At 43.5% G+C, this 7,594-nt stretch overlaps 1 pseudogene; it reads right to left on the bottom strand.

Annotated features, from left to right (window-relative positions):
- Positions 1-1,860: 1,860 nt before the first annotated feature.
- On the bottom strand, positions 1,861-2,640 carry LOC108521687 (nucleophosmin pseudogene; annotated as a pseudogene).
- Between the last annotated feature and the right edge of the window lie 4,954 nt (positions 2,641-7,594).

Below are 7,594 nucleotides of genomic sequence, written 5' to 3'. Positions count from 1 at the left end.
TTTTCTGAACCGTGAGGACAGTAATTACAAGAGTGATGGGTGTTATGAAGGAGAAGTGTAGTGTCACAGGAACATTTACCAGAGGGGCATAACTTAAACGGGTGCATTTTAGTCTTTTTCCCTCATGGCCCTGTTAGCTGCTCTCTGCCTTTTTTTTTTTAAACAAAGTCTTGCTCTGTCACCCAGGCTGGAGTGCAGTGGTATGATCTTGGCTCACTGCAACCTCTGCCTCCCAGGTTCAAGCAATTCTCCTGCCTCAGTCTCCCGAGTAGCTGGGATTACAGGCGCCTGCCACCATGCCTGCTAATTTCTGTATTTTTAGTAGAGATGGGGTTTCACTATGTTGGCCAGGCTGGTCTTGAATTCCTGACCTCAGGTGATCCAACCACCTCAGTCTCCCAAAGTGCTGAGATTACAGGCGTGAGCCACCATGCCCGGCCTGCTGCCCTCTCCTTTCAACTTTAGAAAGTGGCTGGAGAAAAGTGAATTCCTGGCACAGTTAAAAGCATGTTTACCATGATTCAGTTAGCTTGAGAAAACTGGATGAAAGGGAAGGCAAGTAGTGTGATACATGGGAGCAAGGAACAGTTAGGGAAGTGGATTAAAGGCGCTTTAAGGCAGGCTTGTGCAGATTGAGGCTTAACTTTACATTTCAATATTTGTTACTATTACATTCTATTCTTTTTGAGCAAGCAATATTTTGACATAAAATCAAATATAAATGGTATGCAGTGAAAACTCTCATTCCTTTCCTTGCTCTGTCTCTTTTCCTTACCACAGATAATGACCTTTTTTTTTTTCCTTTCTGGAGTTATGCAAGTGCAAAATTATGAATACCTGTTTTATTCCCCTCTTTCCTTCACAAAAGGAAGCATATTGTAACATACTCAGTTGCATTCATTATCATCTTACATCTTGCTTTTAATTTAAAAATATATTATGCAGCTTTATCAGTAACACTATAAAGGCTTCTTTTTTATTTCTTCTCATGTACACAGTGTTTTATGATATGGATATATCATCATCTAACCAGTTCTTTTTAATGGAGATTGACCTGCTCTCATTTTGCTCTTACCAAAATGCTGCAATGAATAAACTTGTTCATATGTCTACATAAATAAATCTCCAGAAGTAGGATTATTAGATCACAGGGTAAATAATTTTGTAATTTTTTTTTTATTCATTCAAATATTTATTGAGCAGCTAAGGAGATGCAAAGGTGGTTTAAAACATGGTCAGAGGTCTGGGCGCGGTGGCTCATGCCTGTAATCCCAGCACTTTGGGAGGCTGAGGTGGGTGGATCACGAGATCAGGAGATCGAGACCATCCTGGCTAACAGGGTGAAACCCCGTCTCTACTAAAATACAAAAAACTAGCCAGGTGTGCAGGCGGGCACCTGTAGTCCCAGCTACTTGGGAGGCTGAGGCAGGAGAATGGTGTGAACCCGGGAGGCAGAGCTTGCAGTGAGCCAAGATCCTGCCACTGCACTCCAGTCTGGGAGACAGCGAGACTATGTCTCAAAAACAAATAAACAAAACAAACAAACAAACAAACAAAAAACATGGTCAGAGGTGAGGCAAATGTGCAAGTAATAGAAAGCAAAGGGCAAGGTTCACCAAATCACAGTCGTCAGAAGAAAGTGCTTTAGGGAACTGAGAGTGAGATTGTTTCCAACCTGAAGAGGCATGGGCAGCAAATCAGAGAAGTGGATTGGGATTAAAATAGAAGACTTCAGTCTGGATTGTTGACACTGAATATGGACTATATTTGTCTCTCCTTTTCCTTTCTCCCCATCTTTTGTCTCTCCTTTTCCTTTCTCCCCATCTTTGGGCTTAATTTACCAGTAGTGCCCAGGATTGTTCAATGCACTTTTTCTATACTTGCTTCCATTTTTGCTCTGATGTCTTCTACAGAACTAGGTCCTTTTGGTGTTTTAGGAGTTTTTTCCTGTTTTTTTTTTGAAGGATTCTTGTCCTTTTGATCTTGGTGTTGATGATGGTTTTGAGTCTTTTCCATTCTGATTTGACTTTTGTCCTTTTTTGGCTGGAGTATCTCATATAGATTGCTTCACTGGTGCTTTTTCTTCAGATTCCTCATCATCAAAATCATCATCTTCTTAATCATCATCATCTTTATCATCATCATCTTTATCAGCAGCAAGTTTCACTTTTTTCTGTGGAATCTTCCTACCACCTCCAGTAGCAGACTGCTTTCCAGATATACTTAATAGTTTCACATCCTCCTCCTCTTCATCTTCTGACTCTGCATCTTCTACCACAGCTACTAAGTGCTGCCCACTAATATGCACTGGCCCTGAACCACACTTCAACCGTAAGACCACTGGGTGTGTTATTTCAAAGCACTGTTGGCTATACAGACATTTTCAAAGTTGCCAGTGTTACTTTAATTGGACTGCCTTCCTAATTCACTGCCTCTGCTTCAATAATTTGCAATTCATTCCCTTGCCACCAGCCCCTAAAACTGACCGTTCTTAAAAGATAACTTTGGTGCTTTCATTTTTTCATTCATATATCCACCTTAAAGTGATCAATCTTTTGTCAGCCTTTAGTTCAGTTCACAACTGAAAAGATAGTTCTGGGGCCTCAGGGGACTCATGTCCCTGTCCATCAAATCTTCCATCAGGTGGTGGCACACACTTAGGTGGGAGAGAAGGTGGATGGAGATCAATGACCACGGCTCAAGAGAGCAGCCGTGCAGTACAGAATCACACCAGCAATTTTGTAATTTTAATAGATGTTCCCAGATTATTTTCCCTAAAGTTTGTACTTCCACCAGCAATATCCAAGAGTGCCTAGGCATTTCTCCATGGTCCTCATGCTTCACCAATTATATTTGTCAAATGTTTGGATTTTGGCCATAATGGAAAATGGTATTGAAAGGTAGTTTTAATTAGCAATTTTATATATTTAAGAATCACTCATATTTCTATGTCTGTCAGCTAATCATTCATCTGTTGATCTTTTCCTTGTCAAATTCCAGAAACTCTTTTTACACTAGAGGGATTCACCCTTTGCTGTAATATGAGGTACAAATCCTCTCCTCCAGTTTGTTATTTCTCGTTAATCTTTATTTATATTGTTAATTTTCTTTCTATGAAGACATGTTCCTTGTTTTTGTAGCTGAAAGCATCAGTTGTTTTATTTATGGCTTTAGGAAGACTTTTCTACTATGATGTTATAAAGGAATTTACTGTTCTCTTCTGGTACTTCTTATGACTTCATTTTTGACACTGAAGTCTTTGATGCATTGACAACCTATCCTAATTGACATGGTTTGAATCTATGTCCCCACCCAAATCTCATGTTCAATTGTAATCCCCAGAGTTGGGGCGGGGCCTGGTGGGAGGTGATTGAATCATAGGGGTGGATCCTCTGTAAATGGTTTAGCACCATCCTCTCAGTGCTGTTCTTATGACAGTAAGTGAGTGAGCTATCATGAGATCTGGTTGTTTAAAAGTATGTAACCCACCCCCCAACCCAGTCTCTCTCTTGCTCTTGCTCTACCCATGTAAGACATCCCTGCTTCCCCTTCGCCTCTACCATGATTGTATGTTTCCTGAGGCCTCTCCAGAAGCTGAGTAGTCCCCAGCATCATGCTTCCTGTACAGCCCGAGGAACTGTAAGCCAATTAAACCTTTTCTTTTTAAACCACCCAGTCTCGGGTATTTCTTTATAGCAATGTGAGAACAGACTAATACACTAATAAGTGATGTGAGGTCTAGATCTAATTTTGGTAGTTGGTCACACAAGTTTCCCAGAATAATTTTATTAAACAGTCCATCTTTTTTGGCCAGGTGCAGTGGCTCGTGCCTGTAATCCCAGCACTTTGGGAGGTTGAGGCAGGAGAATCTCAAGCTCAGGAGTTTGAGACGACCCTGGGCAACACGGCTAAACCCTGTCTCTACAGAAAATGTAAAAATTAGCCAGGTGTGGTGGTATGTGCCTATAGTCCCAGCTACTTGGGAGGTTGAGGTGGGAGAATCACTTGAACCCAGGAGGCAGAGGTTGCACAGAGCTGAGATTGTGGCAGTGCACTCCAGCCTAGGCAACAGAGGTAGACCCTGTCTCCAAAAAAAAAGAAAGAAAAAAAAGACAGTCCATCTTTTCTCCACTGACTTGAGACACCATCTTTATCGCGGACAGAATTCCCATATGTGCTTGTGACTGACTTCTTGGACTTCTATTCTGTTTATTTTTATTTTTATTTTGAGACAGAACCTCACTCTGCCACCAAGGCTGGAGTGCAGTGGCACGATCTTGGCTCACTGCAACCTCTGCCTCCCAGCTTCAAGCAATTCTCATGCCTCAGCCTCCTGAGTAGCTGGGATTACAGGGGCCCGCCACCATTCCTGTATTGTATTTTTAGTATAGACGGGGTTTCACCATGTTGGCCAGGCTGGTCTCAAACTCCTGGCCTCAAGTAATCTGCCCACCGCAGTCTCCCAGAGTGATGGGATAACAGAGGTGAGTCACCATGGTCGACCTATTCTCTTTAAATGATCTGTCTATTCATATAGCATGCCACAATATTTTTATTATCTAGGTTTTATAGAACATATTAATATCTGATAGAGCTAGTGCTCACTCATTGCTTGTCTCTTTCCGAACTTTCCTGATCTTTTTAAACAAATAAATTATTTAATATAAATTTTATGGCTAGGAGCAGTGGCTCACACTGGTAATCTCAGCATTTTGGGAGGCCGAGGTGGGTGATCAGTTGAGGTCAGGAGTTTGAGACCAGCCTGGCCAACGTGATGAAACACCATCTCCACTAAAAATACAAAAATGATCTGGGTGTGATAATGTGGACCTGTAATCCCAGCTACTCAGGAGGCTGACACAGGAGAATCACTTGAACCTGGGAGGCAGAAGTTGGCAATCAACTTGTCTCATTTCCAAATTAAACACATCAGTTTTATATTTACATATAAATACTGGCTTATATTAATTTATATATAAAATTGGAATTGTTTTAAATATATGTTAACTTAGGGTGAGTAGTCATCTCTATGGTGAATCTTTATTCAAGTATATAGCCGGCTTTTCATTTCTTTGAGGCCTCTTATGTACCTTTCTAGTATTTTTAAGTTTTTGCCCTAAAGATTTTGCACATTTTTACTAAACTTTACCTAGGTGTTTGTATTCTTTCAGTTTGAAATAATTTCAAACTTACAGAAAAGTTGCAAGGTTATTGCAAAGATCCCAATTCTCCTTATCAGGCCTCTGAGCCCAAGCCAAGCCACCATATCCCCTGTGAGCTGCATGTATACATCCAGATGGCCTGAAGCAAGTGCAGAATCACAAAAGAAGTGAAAACGGCTGGTTCTGGTGACATTCCACCATTGTGATTTGTTCCTGCCCCACCTTAACTGAGCGATTAACCTTGTGAAATTCCTTCTCCTGGCTCAGAAGCTCCCCCTCTGAGCACCTTGTGAACTTCGCCCCTGCCTATAAGAGAAAAACCCCCTTTGACTGTAGTTTTCCACTACCCGCCCAAATCCTATAAAGCAGCCCCACCCCATCTCTCTTCACTGACTCTCTTTTCAGACTCAGCCCGCTGCACCCAAGTGCAGACTGGTTGCAAGTAAACAGCCTTGTTGCTCGCACAAAGCCTGTTTGGTGGTCTCTTCACACGGACATGTAAGATATGTGGTGCTGAAGACCCGGGTCAGAGGGACTCCTTTGGGAGACCAGTCCCCTGTCCTCACCCTCACTCAGTGAAGAGATCCACCTACGACCTCGGGCCTCAGACCAACCAGTCCAAGGAACATCTCACCAATTTCAAATCGGGTAAGCAGTCTTTTCACTTTCTTCTCCAGTCTCTCTTACTACCCTTCAATCTCCCTCTCTCGCTACCCTTCAATTTCCCTGTCCTTTACAATTCCAGTTATTTTTCCTCTCTATTAGAGACAGAAGAGATAGTACTGTGGACCCAAAACTCCAGCGCCAGTCACAGAGTGGGGAAGACAGTCTTCCCTTGGTGTTTAATCACTGCGGGGATGCCTGCCTGATTATTCACCCACGTTCTACTGATGTCTGATCACCGCAGAGATGCCTGCCTTGGTCATTCACCCACATTCCCTTGGTGGCAAGTCAATTGCGGGGACCCACTGCTTTGGTTGCTCACCCACATTGCAGCCCAGGGCTGCTCCCCACCCCCCCTTCTCCGTGTCTCTACCCTTCTCTTTAAACTTGCCTCCTTCACTATGGGCAAACTTCCACTCTCCATTCCTCCTTCTCCCTTAGCTTGTGTTCTCAAGAACTTAAAACCTCGTCAACTCTCGCCTGACCTAAAATCTAAGTGTCTTATTTTCTTCTGCAATACCGCTTGGCCCCAATACAAACTCGACAGTAGTTCCAAGTGGCCAGAGGATGGCACTTTTGATTTGTCTATCCTACAAGATCTAGATAATTTTTGTCGAAAAATGGGCAAACGGTCTGAGGTGTCTGACGTTTAGGCATTCTTTTACACATTGGTCCTTCCCTAGTCTCTGCTCCCAATGCGACTTGTCACAAAGCTTTCTTCTTTCTCTCCTGCCTGTTCCTTCAGTCTCCACCCCAAGCTCTGAGTCTTTTGAATCCTCCTTTTCTACAGAATCATCTGACCTCTCCCCTCCTCCCCAGGCTGCTCCTCGCCAGGCTGAGCCAGGTCCCAATTTCTCCTCAGCCTCCACTCCGCCACCTTATAATCCTTTTGTCACCCCCTCCTCACACCCCGTCCAGCTTACAGTTTCTTTCCACGACTAGCCCTCCCCCACCTGCCCAGCAATTTCCTCTTAAAGAGGTGACTGGAGCTGAAGCCATAGCCAAGGTTAATGCTTCTTTTTCTTTATCTGACCTCTCCCAAATCATTTAGCATTTAGGCTCTTTTCATCAAATATAAAACTCAACCCAGTTCATGGCCCATTTGGCAACAACCCTTAGACGTTTACCACCCTAGACCTAGAAAGGTCAGAAGGCCGTCTTATTTTCAATATGCATTTTATTACCCAATCCACTCCCGACATTAAATAAAGCTCCAAAAATCAGATTCCAGCCCTCAAACTCCACAACAGGACTTAATTAACTTCATCTTCAAGGTGTACAATAATAGAGTAGAGGCAGCCAAGTAGCAATGTATTTCTGAGTTGCAAGTCCTTGCTCCACTGTGAGACAAACCCCAGACACATCTCCGGCACACAAGAACTTCCAAAGGCCTGAACCACAGCAGCCAGGCATTCCTTCAGGATCGCCTACCCCAGGATCTTACTTCAAGTGCTGGAAATCTGGCCACTGGGTCAAAGAATGCCTGCAGCCTGGAATTCCTCCTAAGCCATGTCCCATCTGTGTGGGACCCCACTGGAAATTGGACTGTCCAACCCGGCAGCCACTCCCAGAGTCCCTGGAACTCCAGCCCAAGGCTCTCTGACTGACTCCTTCCCAGATCTTCTCAGCTTAGTAGCTGAAGACTGACACTGCCCAATCACCTTGGAAGCCTACAGGACCATCACAGACGCTTCGGGTAACTCATACAGTGGAGGGTAAGTCTGTCCCCTTCTTAATCAGTACAGAAGCTACCCACTCCACATTACCTT

This window comes from Rhinopithecus bieti, unplaced genomic scaffold, assembly GCF_001698545.2.
Source record: "Rhinopithecus bieti isolate Rb0 unplaced genomic scaffold, ASM169854v2 scaffold_62033, whole genome shotgun sequence".
Lineage (NCBI taxonomy): Eukaryota > Metazoa > Chordata > Mammalia > Primates > Cercopithecidae > Rhinopithecus > Rhinopithecus bieti.
The sequence above is the reverse complement of the archived record's forward strand: the minus strand, read 5'-3'. Positions and strand labels throughout refer to the sequence as shown.